At 43.2% G+C, this 24,734-nt stretch overlaps 1 non-coding gene across 1 annotated transcript; it reads right to left on the bottom strand.

Annotated features, from left to right (window-relative positions):
* Window positions 1-20,486: 20,486 nt before the first annotated feature.
* Window positions 20,487-20,593, bottom strand: LOC125352130. The gene has a single exon (XR_007211124.1). It is a non-coding gene; the product is annotated as a U6 spliceosomal RNA (small nuclear RNA).
* Between the last annotated feature and the right edge of the window lie 4,141 nt (window positions 20,594-24,734).

Below are 24,734 nucleotides of genomic sequence, written 5' to 3'. Positions count from 1 at the left end.
ATTCCGAAATGCAAAAGCAAGGCAAGGCTTTATTTAAGCGAGCTGCAACTCGGGCCTGGTCCTACCCACCGACACAGCGGAAGTTAGGAGGGGAGCCTCGAGCTGTGATTACACAGGGCTTATAAAGGCAAAGAACAAAGTTACAACAATCAGGTGTTCAAGCAAGCAAGATTAGGATACAGGTACAAATCTGATTGGCTCAGGGTTCAATTCTAGGGGTGGTTAGAGTTAAGCATTCCCAGCGGTTAGAGTTCTAGACCGACTGGGCCCTAATGGGCTTATCCTGGGTTTGCTCACAGGGCCTGCTTATCTCAGGTTCACGTGGTAAAGTGGGGCCTGACTTCAAAGTCTGGCACTTCAGGGCCTGCAGACCCAGATAGCCTTTCATAAGAAGTGCTTCTTCTAAATTTCTTCAGCATCTTAAGGGGTCATAAAGAGCACTTCCACGCTTGAAAGAATAAACCAACAAGGAAACCCCTTAGCCTCTCCCTTCTCATCCCTGAGCCCCAACCCAAAATGTCTCTGGAAACAAACAGCGAAGTTACCCCTGTGCGCTTCCTTCCCTACCTTCCCGTAGCCTGGCCAGAACTTCCCCCAGGTCTGTGGCTCCTCCCACTGGCTTCACAGACAGGAGCCGCGGGCAGAAGCACTTCATACTTGATTTGATGCTCTGCTGTCTCCAAAAGTTCTTAATAATTTCAAATAAGCCTCCATTTTTCTTTGTTCCCAGTACTTGGGCTTGAACCTAGGCCCGTATGCTCTTGCTTTGCTTTCTCATTCAAGTCTAACGCTTCACTGCTTGAACCACAGCAGTGATTTTGGCTTTTGTTGGTTAATCGGAGATAAGGATCTCATGGGCTTTCAAGCCCAGTGTTGGCTTCAAACCACAATCCTCCAGATCTCAGCTTCTTGAGTAGCTAGGATTACAGGTGTGAGTCACTAGCCCCTGGCCTGTGTTTTCATTTTACAGTGGCCTTTGGAAATTATTTAGCTGTGCTGACTTGATCCTGCCAGTTATGACATTGGGAGAGGACAGCAGAAGGATCAAGTGATGCCTTGTCTTCCCCTCCCCCCCCCCCCCCCCCAGAGGGGACAGAAGAGCTGTGTTTCACGCCATTGCTTTTCCCAGGAGAATTGCCTGGGTGACTTTGTCACCATGACTTTGTCATGGAGAAGACGGAAGTCATCACTATTTTGGAGAAGGTAAAGGGGGTGAATGTTTCAGGTAGGTATGTATTGACCTTTTTTGTTCCATCATGCAACCGTTTGAGGATAAGAAGTCAAGTGCAGATGAAAATTACGATGTGTATGTTCATGTGTGTATGCACATGTGCATGTGTTTACAAGAACTAGTGCCTATTAAAAAATGTAAGCCTATTATCCTAGCTACTCAGGCTGCTGATGTCTAAGGATTGTGAGTTAAAGCCAGGATGCACAGACAAGTCCAGGAGATTTTTTTTTTAGCAAAAATCTGGCTATGAAGGTGTGGCTTAAGTGCTCTATCAGCTTTGAACCTTGTAAAAGTGAAGCAAGCAAAAATAGCATAAGACTCTTAGTTTAAGCCCTAGTACCAGCACATCCATAAAGAAAGAGCTTAAAATAATTTTTCAGTGAAGTCTATAATATTAACAAACAAGAGAATGCTTGATGTTTCTATGAGATACACTTCATGAACACAGAAGAGAATGGAAATGGTTGGAATTTGAGAGAGAGAAATTACAGAAGTAAAGCTGGACATGGTAGAGCAAGTTTGTAACCCCAGTAGTGGGGAGGATGAGGCAATAGGTGCTTCAATTTCAGGTCCAACCTGGGCTCTATAGGGACACTTTGTTTCGAAACAATAACCACAGAGACTGGGAGATAATGATGAAAGGGAAGAAATGGATGAAGATACATTGTACTCAAAACTGACATGTTGAAGCTCCTTTATACACCTACTTAAAGATAAAATTATAATAACAAGCAACTAAAAAGACAAGTGATAGGAATCAGATAAAGAAATCTTGTAAAATCAAAGCAAAGCAAAACTCAACTAAATAATTGTTTTTGCCAACTCTTTTCAGTTTGAGCCCAGAGCTCTGGCTAGGGTTGTTCTATCTTCTTTTTGTGCCAGCACTGAAGCTGAAGCTCAGGGCCATGAGCTCTCTTGACTCGCTTAAGCCAAGCACTCTGCTACCTGAGCCACATCTCTACTTCCAGCTTTTTCATGGTTTTTTGGGGATAAGCATCCCGCCTAGTTTTCTACTCGGACTGGCTTCTAACTGAAATCGTCAAATCTCAGCTTCCAGAGTAGCTAGGATTACAGGCTTGAGCCACCAGCGCCTAACCTCAGATCATTCTTGTGTCAAGGAGAAGTGATATCTTGCTGTCCTAATTGCCATCAACATGATACCTTAGACAATACGGTGCTCACAATTGTTGTTTTGCTGAAACAATATAATTCAACAAACAGAGCTGAACTTTCCAGACGAGAAGGAGCAAACTGTGGGACTGTGGACCTGACATAGATGGGTTTTATTGGGTGCACACTTGTCTATATTTAATCAACTGGAAATACTTAAGAGTGAGGGAATAACACATGAAAACCCAGATTTCTATTTCTCTTGAGTGAGTTGGTAGAGCTGGGACACTGTCCAGCTCTCTGTGTGCGCATGCTGTCCATTTCTTCATGCTCTCCCCTTCACTTGGACTGGCTAACTCCAATGGATTTTTCCTCTCTGGCAATCAGGCCGATTTCCCAAATCCATTTTATTTTTGGTAGTTGCTGCTAATAATCACACTGGGATGCAGCTCAGAGTAGAATGCTTGCCCAGCATGCACAGAGCTCTGGACTTCATCCCCAGCGCAGCAAAAGCGATTAAAAAGATCTTTAAACGCCATAGAGCTGGATGTGGTAGTAGAGCAAGCGTACCTGTGATCCCTATTGGGAACTCGGAGGCACAAGAGTTGTGAGTTCTAGGCGAGCCTGGGCTAGATAATGAAAGCCTCCCTTTTTCTTGCTCAGTGAAATCTTATTTTATGTTATAGAATGATATATTCCCCTAGTCTAGATCTGTAAGGAAAGCTGAGTACGACCCCTAAATAGTTGTAATTTTGTTCTTTTGATACATGCTTCGAGGAACAGCCCTACAAATATAAGCATACATATTCAGTCTTCCTATCTAGTTAATCTTTTTTGTTTGTTTGTTTTTAAGTCAGGATCTTAAAGCTTGAGGCTTGCCTGATCTCAAGTTCAAGGTCCTCTAGCCTCAGACTAATGAGTGTTGGAATTACAAACATGCTCCACCACATTATCTATTTTAATTTGAGGATTCTACTACACAAATACTGGGCAACCATTCTACCACTGAGCTACCACCCCAGTTTTCCTTTTTGGCCAGTTCTGGGGCTTGGACTCAGGGCCTGGGCATTGTCCCTGAGCTTCTTTTTGCTCAAGGCTAGTGTTCTACCACTTGAGCCACAGCACCATTTCTGGCCTTTTCTCTTTATATGACACTGAGGAATCAAACCCAGGGCTTCATGCATGCTAGGCAAGCACTCTACCACGAAGCCACATTCCTAGCCTCAGTTGTAGCTATTTTGAATAGTATTCTATACATGTTGTTATGTAGTCCGATTTCTTTTTAGAGAATTTATTAGTATATATTAGTTGTATAAGTATACATTAGCATCCATTAGTGCCACATTTCCACACATGCATACAATGTTATGAAATCAACCTTTCTCAGTCTATCGCTATCCATTTTACCCCCTCCCCTTCTTAAAACAATTTTAACAAGTTTTATTCTATTTTCATACATGCCTATAAAATACCAACCATATTCCTTCACCCTGGTCTGATTTCTTTAGCCATGAACTGTGAGCATTTGTTTGTCCCTAGTTTTCTGCAGGTGAATATTTGCCCTCTGTGGAATTTTCTTTGATAAGGCCTGCGGTAGTATTTGAATCTGCAAGCAAAAGAAGATAGCGCCCCTTATACAACTAGGGAGTGGACTTGAAGGCAAGAGGAAACCTGCTGTCATTTTTCCACTCTAGCTAGAAAATAGGGTGCAGGTAGAGAAAGGAAAATGCAAAAGGAATACATGTAAATGCCTGTACATACTTATATACATATACATATTTAAGGGAGAATCTTGGCCTTGCTGTATATTCCAGGCTGACTTCAAATTTTTTTTTTTTTTTTTTGCCAGTCCTGGGTCTTGAACTCAGGGTCTGGGCATTGTCCCTGAGCTTCTTTTTGCTCAAGGCTAGCACTCTACCACCTGAGCCACAGAGCCACTTCTGGCTTTTCTATTGATGTGGTGCTGAGGAATGGAACCCAGTGCTCCATGCGTGCTAGGCAAGCTCTCTACCACTAAGCCACCTTCCCAGCCCCCTGACTTAGAATTCTTAATCCTTCTGTGGTAAGCTCTGGAATGCTAACAGTATAGACAATTATAGACATGTGACCCTATGCTTGGCCAGGAATATATACATATATATGTGTATATATTCATATAAAAATAATAATCAACCAGTAGAAAGTGATGTGAAAGGTAGACACAATTTCCATGTTTGCATACATCGGCCCTTCAATGATGAACATGATTGTTCTCTAACAGAATATTTTGTTTGGGCTGGGGATGTGGCCTAGTGGCAAGAGAGCTTGCCTCATATACAGAATATTTTGTTTGAGTTTGTGTCCAGGTACTGGCTTGAACTCAGGGTCTCAGTGCTGTCTTATAGCTTTTTCACTCAAGGCTGGCACTCTACCACTCAAGCCACATTGGTTTTTTGATGATTATTTGAAGGCAAGAGGTTCACAGACCTTCTTGTTCTAGCTGGCTTCAAAGCTCCATTCTCAGACCTCATAACTGGATTAATCCAGTACGGGGGATAGATTTCAGCAAGGTGTGGAGGAGACATCTCCCTCTTCAGATAACATGGAGTGAGCACTGACTTCCTTTCTGCACTCAGCCTCAGATATGCCACCCTAAGTGTCCATTTATTCACGTGCATTCCTGTTTCCCGATAGAGATGGCATATGAACACCACTACTAGGTAAAAATTGCATGTCCTTTCTTTAATTGCAAAATTATGTCATTATGCCTAGGATGGAGCTTAGGTGAAGCAGAGCACTTGTCTAGCAAGGCCCTGGGTTTCATCCCTAACACTGCACCAACAACGTTATTGAACATTAGCTTATTCTGGGTGCCCCCACTGGAACTTGAACTCAGGGGCTGGGCACTATCTCTTAGCTTTTTGTCTCAAGGTGAGTGCTTTACCACTTGAGCCACAGCTCCACTTTTGGCTTTGGGGATGGTTAATTGGAGGTAAGTCTCATGGACTTTCTTGACCAGTCCTGCTTCTAACAATGATCTTCAGACTCCTGAGAGGATAACAGACTTGAGGCACCAGTGCCTGGCTTCAGTTTTACCATGACTGAACAGCCTCATCTGTCCTAGTTGTACTTCTAACATTTAATTGGTTTCATAACTTAATGAGGTAGTAAGACTATTAAAAATATAGTGTGTGTGTGTGTGTGTGTGTGTGTGTGTGTGCTGGTATTGAGGCTTGAACCCAGGGCCTCAATCTCGGTTTCTTTGTTTTTTTCCCCACTCAGGGCTGGTGCTCTACCACTTGAACTATAGCTCCATGCTCCATTTCTGGCGTTTTGTTAATTGCAGATAAGAGTCTCAGAGACTTTTCTGCCCTGCTGACTTTGAACCACAATGCTCAAATCATAGTCTCTTGAGCAGCGAGGACTGCAGATGTGAGCCTATCATAACCAGCAACAACATCATCATCATCATCATCATCATTATTTTGAATTCTGGAAAGTGCCTAGTAACTTGGCCTTTGGGCTCTTTCAAAATACATGTCAGTGCCTGTGTATAAAACACTGGGTCTTGTGACTTAGATGGATACACATTAACTTCCTTTAGACTTCTTATCTAGGTCTCCTACTGCACACAGTAGTATGTGTCCAGCCTTTGTCTCTGGCACACAATCTGCTGACTATCCTTCCTCCTACCCTTCACTATCATTTCCTTTCCCAACCCTCTCTGAGCTAGCATCTATTTCATTTAGCTGACTTCCTAGCACTTTTGTGCTTTTTTTTTTTTTTTTTTTTGGTCAGTTCTGGGCCTTGGACTCAGGGCCTGAGCACTGTCCCTGGCTTCTTTTTTGCTCGAGGCTAGCACTCTGCCACTTGAGCCACAGCACCACTTCTGGCTTTTTCTGTTTATGTGGTGCTGAGGAATCGATCCCAGGGCTTCTTGTATATGAGGCAATCAACTCCAATGTGTGGTGGTCTGGGGAATGGAACACAGTGCCTTGCTCATACTAACCGATTGCTCTGCCATCCAGCTCCAATCTCAGTTCCCCTTCCAATGTTTATACTTCTGTCTGTCTTCATATCATGAATTCACACGGTAAATTTCTTGAGGGCAATAGCCATGTGTTTTACGCGTTATAGCTTTGTGTGTGTGTGTGTGAGAGAGAGAGTAACACATATCATTTTAAATGAACAATATGGAAAAACAATTGTTTTTGATAATTTCTACATTTCTACCTGTCAAAAATCTTTACCAAGTATGGTGGTACATGCCTACAATCCTAGCTCTTCAGAGACTGGGGCAGACAGGAGAATCACAAGTCTGAAACCACCCTGAGCTACAAAATAAAACCATGCCTCAAAAGCAAACAAAAAACCCTGTGCTGGTACCAGCAGTACAAGGCTGAAATGCAAGCCATCACTTCGCTGCCGAAGGGAACTTCAGTTAACATATCTACTTATAAATCACCCTTCCCACCCTCCCCAACCAATCTCATTAAGTTCCCTAGTTCTATTTTCTATGGTGCAAGCTGTTTTCAAATAATGGCGCACTCCTAGGAACTGAGGGTTAGCACATCACCATTCATAGGAAAGGTGGGGGGGGGGGGGGTCCCAAACAACACTCACACTCCATTAATGCAGTTTCATATGGGGTTCACAACCACATAAAAATAGGAAAAAACCTCAATATATATACATATATTTCAATATATATATACACACACACACAAAAGTGGTGATCTTACCATGTGTTAAAAACAATAAAATGACTTATTTTACGTGGGTTGAGATACGATTTTGAAATGAAGCCTGTCCTTGCGAGGAAAGGCCTGTCCCGGGCCTTCACTGTGTCAGGGGTTCTCTGGGGGGGGGGGGGGGACACTCTTTCAAGGGAGGAGAGGCAGGCGGAGGTGCGGTGCCCCTTGACGAAAGGAGGAAGCATGCTATTACCAGAGTGCTGGTCAGTCTTGCATGAACTCCCCTTCTCTGCCATGCAGAAATTCATGCTCCCCCCCCCCCCCCCAGCAGTCGTGAGGTCCTCCGCACAGATCCAGTGGGCTGTCAAGTCTGTCAATAGCACGGATCCGTCCTTAATGTCACCAGAGTTTAAGTTGTGCTAGATTTAACTGTTGACTGAGGTTACGTGGCAGTGTCCCTGGCTCCTCCCTGAGCAGCCGTCCTCACGGGCTGCGCTCTGGGGCAGCAGAGGCCTTCCTGGGTGAGACAGGACACGCCATGGGAGGAGCAGATGGGACCCTGGTGGGCAGAGGGAGGGAAGCTGCTCAGAAGGCGGGGCAACAGGGCATTTTTCCTCACTCACATTCCTTTACTTACAAAGCACGTGGGCACCAGGGAGAACAGAATTGGGTAAAGTAGCGCTATTTCCCAAAGAATCCGTTGATGTTACTTGTGAGCTCAACCTGGTTTAGATACCAAGGGCCCGTGCGTTTTCATTAACAGTGGGGAATGAAGTCTCTCTCCCACATGTACAGGTGCTCTGTCTCCGCTGTTTTGCTCACGGCTGGTGTCTCAGCTCCACTTCTGGATTTGTGGCAGTCAATCGAAGAACAGAATCTCACAGAGTTTCCTGCCTGGGCTGGCTTTGTACCACGATTCTCAGATCTCAGCCTTTTTTCTTTTCTTTTTTTGGTTGGTTGTGGGGTTTGAACTCAGGGCCTGGGTGCTGTCCCTAAGCTCAAAGCTAGTGTTCTACCACTTTGAGCCACAGTTCCACTTCCGGATTCTTTCTGAGTGGTTAATTAGAGATAAGTATTTCATGAGGACTTTTCTGCCCTGGCTGGCTTTGAACTGGAATCCTCAGGTCTCAGCCTCATGAGTAGCGAGGATTACAGGTGTGAGCCACTGGTGCCCAGCTAAAATTTTAAGTTTTTATAATGACAAATATCAACTTTACTCTCCATTTATTTATTTTTTATTTCATATAGTAATTTGATTTTTACCAAATATCAGATGTTTGAAGCTGCATAATTTTCTCCTTGTCTTCCTCTTCCTCCTCTTCCTCCTCCTCCTCCACCTCTTCTTTCTCTTCCTCCTCTTCTTCCTCCTCCTCCTCTTCTTCTTCTTCTTCTTCTTCTTCTTCTTCTTCTTCTTCTTCTTCTTCTTCTTCTTCTTCTTCTTCTTCTTCTTCTCCCTCTCCTCCTTCTTCTTCTTGTACTCTTTCTTTATCATCATCATCATCATCATCATCATCATCATTTTGTGCTGGTAGTAGGGCTTGAACTCTGGGCCTCACACTCTCACTTAGCTTTTTTGCTTGAGGCTAAGGCTCTACCACTTGAAGCATGCTTCTAGCCCAGCATTTACCAGGTAAATTGGAGAATAGTGTCTCTCAGATTGATCTGCTAGAGCTGGCCTTGAACTGTGGTCCTCAGACCTCAGCTTCCTGAGTAGCTTGGAATAGAGCCGTGAGCCACTGGCACCTGGTCTACTTCCATATGGAATGTTATTTGTAAGTCTCTAAAGAAAGTCAAGTATTGATAAGATAAACAACTTTCATGATATGTTAGCAAAATATTCTGCTTGCTTTGAAAGGATCAACGTGCCAAATTCAAGAGAACTTGGTGCTAGAAAAACAGATGATTCACTTCCTTTCTCATGAGGCCAAACGCTGAAGCTTCCTTTCATTAGCTGAAGAAGAGGATGTAGAAGTCCTTTTCTGGGTGCTCTGCTGCGGAGTGGCTGACCAAAAGTAACCTATCATCATTTCTCTTGAATAGTTTCCCCTAAAAACCATGCAGCTGCATCTTCCTTTAATCCCAGCACCAGCTGTTGGGGGATTCCCATGCCTTCCATGAGGCCTTACGAAAGTCACCCAGGCAAGCCTCAAACTCACAACCTTCTGTCTCCGTCTCCTGAGTGCTGGAATTATGCTCCTGAGGGCCATAACTGCCTCATCTTTTCCTTTAAAAGTGAAGATATTGCCTGTGCTATACTGCTGCAACATACCACAGACTGTTAGACGGCCTTTCTAACATTCCTCAGCTGTGTGTGTGTGCGTGTGTGTGTGTGTGCGTGTGTGTGTGTGCCTGTGTGTATGTCCTGTCCATAAGCAAGCCATCTAAGTGGACTAATTTCACACTTATCTCGGGGGAATTTGATTCTTTGAGCCTGTTATTTTTCTGCCCACTAGGCCAGCCCTGAATTCCTATCTTTGCCACTACGTCCACCCCCTGATCGCTGGGATGACAGATTGGTATCACCTTGAGCTGCTTGGAAATCTACATCTTCCCCCACTGCAGGGTGCTGGGGATTGAATTTAGGTCTACATAACCCATCAGTGCACTGCCACTTTGAGGGAGGCATCCAGCCCTATTTTGCTGCTTTTCTTTCCTTTTCTTGGTAGTGGGGCTGGAACTCAGGGCCTAGGTGCTATCCCTGAGAATGTTTTTGCTCAGGGTTAGCACTCTAGCACATTGAGCCACAGCTCTATTTCCAGTTTGCTGGTGGTTACTTGGAAATAAGAGTCTCATGGATTTTCCTGCCCAGGCTGGCTTCAAACCGTGGTTCCCAGATCTCAGCCTCCTGAGTAGCTAGGATTACAGGTGTGAGCCACTGGCATCCAGCACCCAGCCTTTTTTGTTTGTGCTTTGTTTTTGAGATGAAGTTGCTCTAATTTTGTTCCAGATAGTTTCCAAGTTGAACTTGTTTTTCTTCTCCTTCCTGAATAATTGGGATTATATGCCTATTTGTTTGTTTGTTTTTTCTGGTGCTGGAACTCGGCCTGGGTGCGGTCCCTTATCTCTTTCTGTTCAAGGCTAGCACTCTACCACTTGAGCTACGTCTCCACTTCTGGATTTTTTTGCAGTTTGTTTAGAGATAAAATTCTCATGGGCTTTTCTGCCTTAGCTGGCTTTGAACCTCGACCCTCAAATCTTAGTCTCCTGAGTCGATAGACTTAGTGTCCAGGCGTAAGCCACCAGTGCCCGGGCCCCGTTGGTTCCTGAGCGAGGTGGTACAGTCTGATAGACCCATAACCCGAGCACTGGAGAAGCCGAGGCAGGAAGGTGGCAGGGCTGTGGCCAGCTTGGGTTCCACAGTGACATTGTCTATACAGGGGGGTGGGTAGCTTCTCATCTGTGATGAAGTCTTTGTCCATCCATAGCCCAGCTTTGCTCGGGAGTCTGAGGGTGGAGCTTGTCAGCAGGGAAGCCGCGGAGAAGCTGGGCCTTGCTGGGTACCTCTGGGTACCCCTGAATCTGTCCCTGGAATGCACACCTTGCAGGAGACACGACTGCTGCATGCTCTGCCTCCCAATCTCCAACAAGGGTTTTCTTCGCCTAAACCAGACTCCGAGCAAAGCAAGAGATTCGGAGAAAAGTTCCCAGGTAAATCAAGCTGGCGACGACACATTCCACGGCACCGGTGTGTTTGTTTGTTCTTCCGTTCTCTTTTTGCCAGGGTTTGAGTTCAGGGCCTCACCATGTGGGCTTGTTTGGCCTAGTGAGCTGATTCATTACCATTTGAGCCACGTCTCTAGCCTAGCCTTTTCTCGCCATTTTGGAAATGGTGTCTCATAGACATTTTTGCCAGGCTGGCTTAGAACTACCGTCTTAGCCTCCTGAGTAACTAGGATTATAGATCTGAGGGACCCATGCTCACCTCCCAGCATAATTTTTAAGAGAAGACATGGAACCACATAACTTGAGGGTATGAGTAGGATCGGGAGAGGTGGAAGAGAATGCTAGAAGCGTGTTATTGACCAAAATGCAATGTACTTATAAACTAATTTGTTGAATTGAAACTGCTTTGTACAAAAACACTACTAGGACTTTTTTTTTTAATTTATTGTCAAAGTGATGTACAGAGGGATTACAGTTTCATACATAAGGCAGTGAGAGCATTTCTCTCCTCCCTCATTTTTCTCCCACCTTCCCCCCTCCCTAGGGCTGTTTTTTTAAAAGAAAAGAGAGCTGCTTTGTACCAAAGAACACAGTGACACAAGGTCTGGCCTGTGGTCAGTGTTTATGAAAAGTACATTTCTTTACCATGGTTTGTGTAAATCAAGCGGCCATGCTGATATTTAGACCTGAAGCCTTAGGAGCATGTTAAATCTGTGATTGCTGACACACACTTCCTTGGAGTGAATAGTTTTGCTATGTACTCTATCTCTTCCTAGGAACAGTATTTGAGCTCTTTATGTGGATAACTGTTAACTTGGTTAAACATTGAAAACGGTAAGTACAAACTGTGTCTTGTAATTGTAGCTTTAGCTTTAAAAATAAGAATAATGGGGGTGGGGAATGTGGCCTAGTGGTGGAGTGCTTGTCTAGCATACATGAAGCTCTGAGTTCGATTCCTCTGCACCACATATACAGAAAAAGTTGGAAGTGGCACTGTGGCTCAAATGCCTCGAGCAAAAGGAAGCCAGGGACAGTGCTCCAGCCCTGAGTTCAAGCCCCAGGACTGGCCAAACAAAACAAAACAAAAACAAGAATAATGATTTTCTCATTTTCCTATCAATCTTTTTTATTTATTTTTTTGCCAGTTCTGCGCCTTGAACTCAGGGCCTGAGCACTGTCCCTGGCTTCTTTTTGCTCAAGGCTAGCATTCTGCCACTTGAGCCACAGCGCCACTTCTGGCCGTTTTCTATATATGCGGTACTGGGGAATTGAACCCAGGGCTTCATGTATATGAGGTAAGCTTTCTTGCCACTAGGCCACATTCCCAGCCCCCTATCAATCTTTTGACATAGGTTTTTTACCTAAAAATCTTCTCCTGATGATAGGCTTTCTTTAACCCAATTTCTTTCTTTAACTTTCTAACACAGACTTAAAAAATAAAAACTATGCTAGTTTACTACCTGTGTTCTTCTTGCCTGTATTTTCCTTACACAACAGGTAGCGTATTGGTTCTTACACTGAGTGCTGGTGACTCACGCCTGCAATCCTAGCTAAGCAGGAAGCTGAGATCTGGGAATTCCAGTTCAAAGCCAGGCCAGGCAGGGAAGTCTATGGACCCTTATCTCCAGTTAACCAGCCAAAAAACCAGAAATGGAGCTGTGGCTCAAGAGGTAGAGCACCAGACTTGAGCAAAAAAGCTAAGGTGCAGAGCCCAGGCTCTGCGTTCCAGCCCCAGTACTGACACATAACAAAACGAAACTAAAAGACAAGTGGGAAAACATGGGGGAGGGGTGGGAATATGGTGGAGGAGGCAAATTTGTGTGCACGCGAGGAAATATCACAGTGAGATAAATCCCTTCCTACTGCAGATGTGTGCTAATTAAAAAACAAAATAAAAATAAAAACTGAGTGGAACAGAAGAAAACCAATGCAACAATGGGATGAGCATTCTCCACAATGGATACATTGAAAAATTGAAGGTTATCTTCTTACAATTTTCAACCACACTAGTGTGTTTCATGTATTTTTTAATCCAATCAATGTTTATGAAGCAGTTTTTAGATTTCTTTATAAAATCAGTTTATTTTATTTGGAACACCTTAGGTTAACTTGCCTTCTTGAAAGCGTCCTGGGGTCTTTCCCCTAAGCTCCTCAAGCGAGTTGATTGATTCCCTGTCATGTTCAACCTGCTGCCTACTTGTGTAGGTGGAACCATGGAAAGAGCAGATCCTGACTCGGTTTACTTGAATTGAGGATGAACCCTTCCTTCCAAAATATTTAAGTGGTAAATGGGACCACACTCTTTTCAGCCTGATGAGCAGGGGAGAATCTGACTGGCCTCCCGGAGGCAACAGACACGACAGATGTGTACTGAAGAGTGTAACTGGCACCTGCAAAGCAATGGCTGTTACAGAGAGACTTCCGCATCAGCTCTTAGGAGTTTAATTTCTCCCTCTTCGTTGATCAAGTCAATGTATCTTGAAAGATGAAAACCAGGAAGAGAGAAGGGAAGAAATTTTACTTCAATTCATGGCACTCAAGAAAACGACTGTTACTAGGTTGATAATTGTTCATGTTCATATCAAACTGAAGGCTTATTTCTTTATTGATGGATTAGGTGACTGTGCTTGCAAGCTTTGGGGCTTGAACTCAAGACTTCTCACTACAGTTTGGCTTTTTGGTCAAGGCTGGTGCTCTACCACCTGAGCCACACCTCCAGTCCACTTTCAGCTTTTTGGTGGTTAACTGGAAATAAGAGTCTAAGACATTTCTACCTGGGTTGGCTTTGAACTGTGATCCTAAGATCTCAGCCTCCTGAGTAGCTAGGATTATAGATGTGAGCTACAGGCACCAGGCTGACAAAAGGTTATTTTTCATTTCTCCGTGGGTGAACCCCAAGGCCTAAATGAGCAAAACCCTAAAGGGGCTTAGTAATCAGGCTATGTAGACAGAAATCTGGAGTAAGAGGCTGTGTTTTTCACTTGCTGTATACAGGAATGTATTTGTAAATGAATAAATATTACCCCCAGACAATTACATTTTGTTTTCTTGTTTAAATTTTATTTTATTGTAAAGGTGATGTACAGAGGGGTTACAGTTACATAAGCAAGGTAGTGAGTATATTTCTTTTCAACAGTGTTAGCCCCCTCCCTCATTCTCTCCTGCTTCCCCTCCCCCCTACTTCCCTCTCCCCCAAGTTGTAAAGTTCATTTCCAACATAATTGTTTAGTGAGTAGCACTGTTGCATTGGTTCACCCTTTGTACCACCATTTCTGTGATTCTTTTCGAGTCTTTCCATTCCCTTATGAGTGCGGTGACACCATTCTTTCTGATGGAAGCATAGAATTCCATTGTGTGTATATACCACATTTTCCTGATCCATTCATCTACTGAGGGGCATCTGGGCTGGTTCCATATCTTAGCTATGATAAATAATGCTTCAGTGAGCATAATTATGCTGGTAGCTTTAGAGTGGCCTTGTTTGTGATCATTTAGGTAAATTCCCAGGAGTGGGATTGCTGGGTTATAGGGGAGCTCTATGTTTAGCCTTTTGAGGAGCCTCCACACTGCTTTCCAGACTGGTTGAACGAGTTTACATTCCCACCAACAGTGTAGTAGGGTTCCCTTTTGGCCACATCCCTGCCAGCATCTGTTATTGTTACTTTTCTTGATGATGGCCATTCTAACTGGGGTGAGGTGGAATCTCAATGTGGCTTTGGTTTGCATTTCTTTTATGGCCAGAGATGTTGGACATTTCTTCATGTGTATTGGCTATTCTTATTTCCTTTCTAGAGAAGTCTCTTTAATTCTTTAGCTCACTTATTAATGGAGTGGTTGTTTCTTTGAGGATTTCTTTTGGGTGGATTTAATATTTTGAGCTCTAAATATATATATGGGGGGGTAGTCGTGGGGTTTGAACTCTGGGCCCAGGTGCTGTCCCTGAGCTCTTTCAGGTCAAGGCTAGCACTCTACTATTTGAGCCACAGCACCACTTCCGGTTTTCTGGTGGTAATTGGAGACAAGAGTCTCATAGACTTTCCTGCCTGGGCTGGCTTTGAACCTCCATCCTCAGATCTCTGCCTCCTGAGTAGCTAGGATTACAGATGTGAGCCACCAGTGCTTGGCCCTAAGTATATTTTTGATATGAGGTCTTTGTCTGTTCTATAGTTAGTAAAGATCTTCTCCTAGTCTGTGGGCTTTCTATTTATCTCACTAGCTATGTCCTTTGCCGTGCAGAAGCTTGCAGTTTGATGCAATCCCATTTATGCAGCCTTTCTTTGATTTGTTGTGTTTCTGGATCTTTATTTAGGAACTTTCAACCTGTGTCAAGGAGACCTACTATTCCCCTATCCCTTCCTGTAATATTTTTAGGGTATCTGCTCTTACCTTGAGGTCTTTGATCCATTTGGAATTGATTCTGGTGCAGGGTGATATATAAGGATCTAACTTCAATTTTGTACACGTGTATAGCCAATTCTGCCAGCACCATCTGTTGATGAGTTTCTTCTATCTGATAGTTTGGGCTTTTTTTATGAAAGATTAGGTGGTGTTAGGTCTTTGGGATCATTTTTGGGTCTTCTGTTCCATTGGTCCTCAGGTCTATTCATGTGCCAGTACCAAGCTGTTTTTGGGAACTATTGTTTTATAATAGAGTTTGAAGTTTGGTGTTGGTATTCTGCCAGCATGGTTCTTCCTGCTAAGGTTTGCTTTTGCTATTTGGGGTCTTCTATGATTCCATTTGAATTTGTGGGTTGCTTCTTCTATATGATTGACGTTGTTGGATTTCATTGGGTATTGCACTGACTGGCCATCTTGCCATTTTCACAACGTTAGTCCTCCCCCATCCAGGAGCATGGCAGATTTTGCTACTTCCTTAGATCTGCTTTAATCAATTTGGAGGTTTTTAAAGTTTTCATCATAGAGGTCTTTCACATCTTTGGTTGAGGCTATTACAAAATGAGTTATTTTCCTCATTTCAGCCTTGCTGTTTTCATTGTTGGCATATAGAAAAGCTATTGATTTTTGTGGGTTAATTTTATACCCTGCTACTTTGTCCAAGTTTCCAATCAGCTCAAGTAACTTTGGAGAGGAGTCTATGGAGTTCTGTAAATACAGGATCGTGTCATCTGCAAAGAGAGAGAATTTTACTTCCTTTTTCCCTATTTGGATCCCTTTTATGTTTATCTCTTGCCTTATTGCTCTAGCTAGGAATTCCAATACTATATTGAAGAGGAGTCGAGAGAGGGGACATCCTTATCTTGTTCCTGATTTTAGAGGAGACGGCTTTAATTTTTCACCATTAAGTATAACTTGCTGTAGGTTTGTCTTGTACAGTCTTTATTATAATGAGGAATGTTCCATGGATTCCTACTTTTCCAGAGCTTCTATCATAAAGGGGTGTAGGATCTTGTCAAATGCATTTTCCTGCATCTATGGAAATGATCATGTGGTGCTTGTCCTTGTTCCTATTGATGTGTTGAATTACCTTAATTAACTTGCATTTAGTGAACCAGCTTTGCACCCCTGGAATGAATCCTGTTTGGTCATAGTGTATGAGTTTTTTGATTAGTTGTTGAAGCCAGTTGGACAGAATGTTATGGAAAAGTTTTGCATTGATGCTCATTAAGGAGATGGGTCTATAGTTCTCTTTCTTTGATAGGTTCCTATCTGGTTTGGGGATGAGGATTATGGTGGCCTCATAGAACAAATTTGGTAGTGATCTTTTGCTCTGAATTTCATCGAAGAGTTTCAGGCATATTGGATTGAGTTCTCCTTTGTCACAAGCCACAGTGAGCAGAGACGAGACTATAATGAACACCAGACCCTGGAATTGAGGTTTGGGGCACCAGCTTCAGGTGCCCTGGGCTCATTTCACAAGGTATTTATTGAGTAGGGTCAGAGGCATGCATGCAGAGAGTGAGGTCACAGTATCCTTGAAGTCACAAGCACCCATCGTGCGGTATATGCTTATTCAAGGGATAAGTAACTTCTTGATCTTAAGAAGCAGATGTAAGCAGTAAATAACATACAGTGAGCATAGACGTTTGTCTATCCCCAAGTTCCCAGAAAGTTTGATGTGGAAGTAGCCTACACCCAGGATAGAAATCTGAATTCTCATCAAGCCAGGACTCATTGACCATTTTGGGGAACTCAGCATTCTGTGAGTTCTGGGAGGGGGCCTTCCGTGCTCCCAATCCTCTGGATCTCACAGCTTGGCTTTTGGGGGCTCTCACAACTCCTCTTTTTCTATTATTTCAGAAAGCATAATCTTCATTTCTGTTTGAGCCAGCATACACTGGATGCTAGAAGATAAACATTGAAATGGGCAGGGAGCTAGTTGAATAGTCCCTAAAATAGAGACTATCAGGTCCAGGAAAGGCAAAAACCAGGAAAAACACTCTGGAACTCCCCCGCTATCACTGAATTTCTAACTTTTTCAGTTCCTGTTTGAGCTGCTCTAGATGGTTCTGAATCTTTTGAGAATTCTCAGTTGTATTAAAGCAGCACAATTCATCAAATTGCTCACATCTTAAATGATTTTCCAACAGCAAATAATCTGTGGCAGCTCAATTTTGTAAAATTCCTCTTCTTAATTCCTTCATTTTCTGATTTATCTCTTCCAAAACCATAGCTGTGACATTTGTCATTTTGTTGAAAATACACGCCTGCTGAGTTTTTTTCTGGATACAAGTCCAGGGACAGGCAGAATCAAAGCTGCAGCTACAGCCACAGTAGCTATACTTAACAGCACAAGGTTGTCATCACAATGTTGGGGGTACTCATTTCTCATACACCCCTTAATTTGATGGGTCAAATTACTGAGAGGCACCTTCCTCCCAATGTAAGAGTCGTAAGAGTCCTGAATAATTTTTCTTTAGAACATGATATGCCATTCCTCCACAAAAGAAAGACTAGCCAATGCCAAGTCTTTTTCCTTTAGACAAACGGAGGATCATCACAGACAGCGGTTACTAAGGTCATCTACACAGTTGAAGCATAAACACTCAGGATGGACTGTACAGTCAAGGTCCAAAGTTAATTCATTCTCTAATAGCTTACCTTCTTGATTGCTAATTTCATCCTGAGGTGTATTTTTGTACCTTTTTTTTTTTTTTTTTTTTTGCCAGTCCTGGGCCTTGGACTCAGGGCCTGAGCACTGTCCCTGGCTTCTTCCCGCTCAAGGCTAGCACTCTGCCACCTGAGCCACAGCGCCCCTTCTGGCCGTTTTCCATATATGTGGTGCTGGGGAATCGAACCAAGAGCTTCATGTGTAGGAGGCAAGCACTCTTGCCACTAGGCCATATTCCCAGCCCAATTTTGTACCCTTTTAAGCTCAGCAATTCCTACTAAGTTCTGTGTTAGGACTTTTGCACAGAAATGCCTTCTTTTATACAAATAGAAGTTTTATTCATAGTATTAATGGCTAGTTGAAGCAATAAATTTGAAGAACTGGTAAGTTCTGACTCAAGGGCCAAATATACGGTGTCATTTTTTTTACTGTAAGAACACTATCTTGTGGGCAGCCTTTCTATATTTTGGAACAATTTTATTTCCCTTCATCCTTAGGGGAGGCCATAAGTTTAACTATACCAAATTGGATATTATCTATGCTAGACTGATCACAGATGTTTATCCAAGGTCCCCCAAGCTTTCTCTGACTAAATATTTTAACTCTGTCTTTATACCAATGGACAGGTCTTATTTCTGGGTTGTTACATGTCACAGTACAATTTAAGTACAATGGCTTACCCAGCATAGGAAGCCCCCAAACAGAGGCTTGTATTGAGCAAGAGGTACTAGCAATATGAATAAACACCACCATCATTACAATGACATTGCATCAGTTTCCTGTCGGTTAAGAGTCTCTCTGCTTCTTCATCTTTCCCCAGGTGAGAATGGTCGTTGTTGTGGTTTGGGCTGTTCTCCTGGTGCCTTGAGTTATCTTCATCCTCTTGAAGGATTCTTCCAGAGGCTCCTTCATGTTGGATGATTTTCTCTTGGTTTCTAGGTTTTAATTTCTGGGCTGGTAGCCAGACATCTGCTGAACCCGTGGACATGCCAGCATAATCACGGCCCCATACTTTAACAGTCCTGGGTTTCCAGTTATCATCTGTGTCATCCTTCAACCATATAGTATAGTGGACATGAAGATTGGATTTTTTTGGGGGGGGTCTTTCCAATGTTTATCTGCTGCTGAAGCATTCGATGGAAAATTTAATTTCCCAAAGTTAAGGGTATTAGCACTCCTTCCATATCAGGTCCTCAATCAGGTCCCCCTCCCACTTCACCCCTGGGACCAGCTTGTAGCCCTCAGCGACATCTGCCAACTGCCCTCTACTCACACCTGCATTCCTCCCAGGACTGGGGGGGCACCCGCACTCTCCCCACCCAGACCTACCTCCCACTAATAGCCCCGGTGTTACAAGGGTCCCCCTGATGGGGACAGACACCACATTGCTCTCTCTCCCATGGGCAAGATGGCCTCTCCAATAAACCTCCTCCTACACCTCCTCCTGCACAGGACTGTCTCTGCGTGGTCTTCCGGGATGGCCGGGGTGGATTCTTTCAAAGGGCACATAATGCCGTTGCTATCTGCTCTTTGGGGGTCCAGTGACCTACACCTATCTCCTCTTTTTGTTTATTTAATTGGGGCTTGAGTGTAAAATTACTGCCTTCCGCTATGGCTCAACCTTGTGGATTGTAAGGAATTTCTGTAATATGTTTAATTTGTTATTTATTTAGGAAAGTTTGCAATTTAGCACTAGTATTGGCAGGAGCACTGTCTATTCTAATAGTAGAGGGAATACTTTAACAATAAACTCTGCCCTGGGACAAAGGACTGGGCAATTGAGAATGAGCTCTAATGAGATTAAAAGAAGCAGGCTTTTAGCAGTTTATTTTGCTGTGTAGACTGTTAAGGGGAGTTAGTTATTACTGGAACAATAGGCCTTCCCCTTTTTGCTCAGTAAAATTAAGAGGTGTTTTTGAAATAGGATAGCTTTTAACATTTTTTTTTTTTTGGCAAAATCCATTGTGTATATTTTAGAAATAAAGAGACCTTACCTTTTTGGTACTGGATATTTTGAATATGTTGTAGCAGTTGCAGCTCCTCCTGAGCCTGCGGAGGTTGATCTTTAAGGGCAAGTTAGATCACTGTCTCTTCCTTGTGGGCCTGGTTATAATTGCTACAGAAGTTCTTTTTTTTCAAATTTTTATTATCAAACTGATGTACAGAGAGGTTACAGTTTCGTACGTTAGGCATTGGATACATTTCTTGTACTGTTTGTTACCTTGTCCCTCATCCCCCTCCCTCCTCCCCCTTTCCCTTCCCGCCCCCCCCCCCCAGGTGTTCAGTTCACTTACACCAAACAGTTTTGCAAGTATTGCTTTTGTAGTTGTTTGTCTTTTTTTACCCTGTGTCTCTCAATTTTGGTATTCCCTTTCAATTTCCAATACCAGTATACACGGTTTCCAATATACTCAGATAAGATTACAGAGATAGTGTAGGTACAACCACAGGAAGGTGATACAAGAACATCATCAATAATAGAAGCTACATATACACATGGGACGTTGAAAGGAGTTACAACTGTGATATAACAATTGTTTCCATAACATGGGGTTCATTTCACTTAGCATCATCTTATGTGATCATAAGGGTATAGCTATTGGGCCTTGTGATGCTCTGCTATGACTAGCCTAAACCTGTACTAATTATTCCCAATAAGGGAGACCATAGAGTCCATGTTTCTTTGGGTCTGGCTCACTTCACTTAGTATAACTTTTTCCAAGTCCTTCCATTTCCTTACAAAAATATGGAACGCTTCACGAATTTGCGTGTCATCCTTGCGCAGGGGCCATGCTAATCTTCTCTGTATCGTTCCAATTTTAGTATATGTGCTGCCAAAGCGAGCACGCTACAGAAGTTCTTTAAGGCAATTTATATACTTGGAAATCAGACATATTAAGCATGTATTAAACACATATTGAAGACATATTAAACATATTTGAAACCTGTGCTGTGGTTTCTGAGAGGCTGAGGATTTGTGGCTTTCTGGCAGCTCTTTAGGAGCTGCTTGTTAAAAGACTTATTGAATTTGTTTTAAGGTGAAAATTTAGCATTTTAGTTAAAAGATGTTTATTTGAAGGACCTTAGCATAAATACTTAAGTGAAATTTAGTAGTCCTAATTTTTCTCTTTCTTCGCCTTGAAACATATATTTTGGATAATTTTTCTTTTCGAATCCCCTTTCCAAGGCCATTTCCACTGTTAATTTGCATTTAAGCTAACCCTTTTGAACCTAGAGCTTCTAGCCAACACCCATTTCTCTTCTGGCCACCTGGAATTTAAAGCTGCCACTTTTTTTTTTTTTTTTTTTTTTTTGGTGGTGGTGGTTTGAGTTAGCTCTTAGAAAACTTTTGGACTCAAATAGCATAGTTTTGCTGTTTGTTTTCATGTAAGAATCACTGCACCAAGAATCCAGACTCAATAAACCAAGGATCTCAGAATAATTTCACTCTTCCTAATTTGTATCTAATTGCAGAATAGCACTGAAACCAAATTATATTGTACAGATTAACCCTTTTTTCTTTTAACTCACCTTTTTAAAGCTTTTTAATTTTTAATATATCCCAAGGGGCAGTTTCTAGGAAAATGAAATCAAACTGGCCACATAACTTAGGTTTTTAGTGTCTGTCTGAAAGGAAAGAAAGAAGCATCTATATGAAATGAGCACAAAGTATGAGATGTTGGTTTTATAGTATATTAATTTTTACTTTATTTAAATCACAGACATCTTAGTTACATATCAACTTTACTGATAAGCTTTTTATCTTATAAATTTAAGATTTATTCTGCAATGTATTTGAGTCTTAAATCCTTAGTCTTTTTCCTTGCTTTATTTTGAAACAAACATTTAGGACAATTCTTACCTCCCAAATCCTTTTCTTATCTAAAGGAAACTATTTTTTTTACACTATTATGACAGATTTTTTTTTTTTTTTGGTCAGGCATGGGCCTTGAACTCTGGGCCTGGACACTGTCTCTGAGCTCTTCAGCTCAAGACTAGTGCTCTGCCACTTTGAACCATAACGCCTGGCTTATAATGACAGATTTTAAGCTTTAAAATATCATATTATTTTGAACGTGTTCATACATTTGTGCACAAGTTTTAATGCACTTAGGTTTTAAAGGAATTCCAGTTTGCCCAATATGACAGAACCATGTGGTCAGTGTTAGAAAAACAGACAACACAAAACAAACTATGAGACGAAACACATAAACAACGTACAGCATTTTCCACAGATAATTAAGACCTAGATGGCAAAGAACAGAATATGTTTAGATAACTCTGTTGGCAAGGCATAGTTGTATATGAATTGATCTTTGAATATCTGCTAGGTTTCTAGTCCTCAGGGCCTGTAAAGAAAATTGGGAGACCGGTGCTGGTGGCTCATGCCTGTCATCCTAGCTACTCAGGCAGCTGAGATCTGAGGATTGTGGTTCAAAGCCAGCCCAGGCATGAAAGTCCATGAGACTCTTATCTCCAATTAACACCAGAAAACCAGAAGTGGCGCTGTGGCTCTGTGGCTCAAGTGGTAGAGAGCTAGGCTTGAGCCGAGGAGCTTAGGGACAGCACCCAGGTCTTGAGTTCAAGCCCCACAACCACCACCACCACCAACAAAAAAGAAAATTGGCCAAAGAGAGGGTACACTTCCTAAATAAATTTATAGATGCAGTAGAAGTTTATAGAAGCATCGAGCAACCCCCATCCTACACAAAGAGGGTTACTTAACTTGTACAAAGCTCTGAATTTGCTAGCAGTTCTTTTTTTTTTTTGAACAATTTCTTTTTATGTATCCCATTGTTTCACATCTAAAACATTTAAAAACTTTTAATTTTGAGTCTAATTATGGCTGCCACAGAGGAGCCAATGTCATTATAAGCTTTAATGTAATTTGTAAGATTGCCACAGACTTTGACACAGAATTAGCATTATTAAACAGTAAACAATCGGAGAAGTCAGTCTCTTAACTCAGTTTGTAGTACAGTTTTGTGAAGATTGTCTTTTAACTGTGCTATGAAATCAACAGACGGTTCCAGGCCTCCCTGCCTGATTCTTGCAGAAGCGACAGCTGTTTTTCCTGGCCATGTTACCTCTTTCCGGGCTCTGCACACCTGATTAATTGCTTCATTGTTGCACAGTCCTGGGGAGGCCGCTTCCAGCCAAGCCGTCTGCCTGGGAAGCAGGTCTGCCTCCATTTCTATGCGAGGCCGGGCAGGTTGAGGTTTCAAAGCCTGGCTGGGCTTCCTCGCTCCACCGCATTTTAAGCTCTAGATCCTGACTGGGTTCTAGGCCCACTGTGGCCAAGATTTCCCAGTCGTGGGGAAGTAGATGCCAAGCCCCTGCGGATGCCCACCGGGCAAGGGGAGGTGGCCGCCCAGGTGGTGGCCTAGTTCAACTCCAGGAGAGTCTCGTAAGGCCGCCTTGGGCGCGTGAGTGCAGGGCTTGTCCTCCTCTCTCTCAAGGGGCTGCAATTTAACAGCTGCCACCACAGACACGCCCAGGTAAGCTTCCCGTGCCCACGTAGAGCCCACCGGATCCCTGCAGAGACCAGGGAGCGCGCGCCACCCCTGCAGCCAGGGAAGCTGGCTGTACAGAGGGCACTGGGGGCTGAGAACCATTGGGTTTCTCATCTCCATCACCCCCTCGGGCTTCACATCTGCTGTGCTCCTTGATACCTGATCTAAAGTCTTCTGCCACACTGTTGCACTTTTGTCACAAGACTCTGTTTCCGGCAACATTTTGACTAAAGAGTTTTCGGTTGCCCTTTTCCGTTGCTTGTCACAAGGCCCAACGTTTTTAGCAGCATCTTCCTTTGGCACAGGAGCTTCCCGCATAGAGAGAGGCCCACACTCTGGTGGCTGAGGGGTTTGAAGAGTCGGGAGCACCACTGTGGACCAATTGCATGAAGACCCAGCTTTGAACAGGATTGTCTCACCCTGGATTTGGGCCACGTAAAAAGATCACCTTCTCCCTCCATTGCTGAACCTGCGGAGGTGACCATCCACTCTACTTTTCTGTACACAGGGCCAATTGTTCCACATCTCCTCGCTTTACTTTTACATGTTCCTGACTTTGTCAGCAACGTGCTCACGGGCTCAAGCTACCTGGCCTTTTGGCTTTGAGCAAATCCTACTGCCACCCCGGTAGTCCTGAAGCTCGGTGCTAATGCCCACTCCTGGATTGCGAACTCTTAAGCGGTTCACAGTTGACCTTTCCATTGTCTTTGGTTTATCTGCTGTCTTCTCTCACGCCCCACATTGGGGGCCAGATGTCACAACCCGCGGTGACTGGGGACGAGACTATAACGGACACCAGACCCTGGAATTGAGGTTTGGGGCACCAGCTTCAGGTGCCCTGGGCTCATTTCACAAGGTATTTATTGAGTAGGGTCAGAGGCATGCATGCAGAGAGAGGTCACAGTATCCTTGAAGTCACAAGCACCCATCGTGCGGTATATGCTTACTCAAGGGATAAATAACTTCTTGATCGTAAGAAGCAGATGTAAGCAGTAAACGACATACAGTGAGCATAGACGTTTGTCTGTCCCCAAGTTCCCAGGAAGCTTGATGTGGAAGTAGCCTACACCCAGGATAGAAATCTGAATTCCCACCAAGCCAGGACTCATTGGCCTTCTGGGGAAACGCTTAGCATTCTGTGAGTTCTGGGAGGGGGCCTTCCGTGCTCCCAATCCTTCTGGCTCGGCTTTTGGGGGCTCTCACACTCCTTTGAAGGCCTTACAGAATTCTGGCTGCGAGTCTGTCTGGTCCTGGGCTTTTCAAAGATGGAAGGTCTTTTGCTGCCATTTCTATTTCAGTACTTGATATGGGTCTATTTAGTTGGTTTAAATCTTCTTGGTTTAGTTTGAACATATTAATATTTGGTAGAAATTCTTCTATTTCTTCCAAATCCCTTGTGACTTTGTTAGCATAAAGGTTTGCAAAGTCTTCCCTTATAATGATCTGAATCTTATTTCCATCATAATGTTCCTATT

Source organism: Perognathus longimembris, chromosome 5, assembly GCF_023159225.1.
Source record: "Perognathus longimembris pacificus isolate PPM17 chromosome 5, ASM2315922v1, whole genome shotgun sequence".
In the NCBI taxonomy this organism is placed as follows: Eukaryota; Metazoa; Chordata; class Mammalia; order Rodentia; family Heteromyidae; genus Perognathus; species Perognathus longimembris.
The sequence above is the reverse complement of the archived record's forward strand: the minus strand, read 5'-3'. Positions and strand labels throughout refer to the sequence as shown.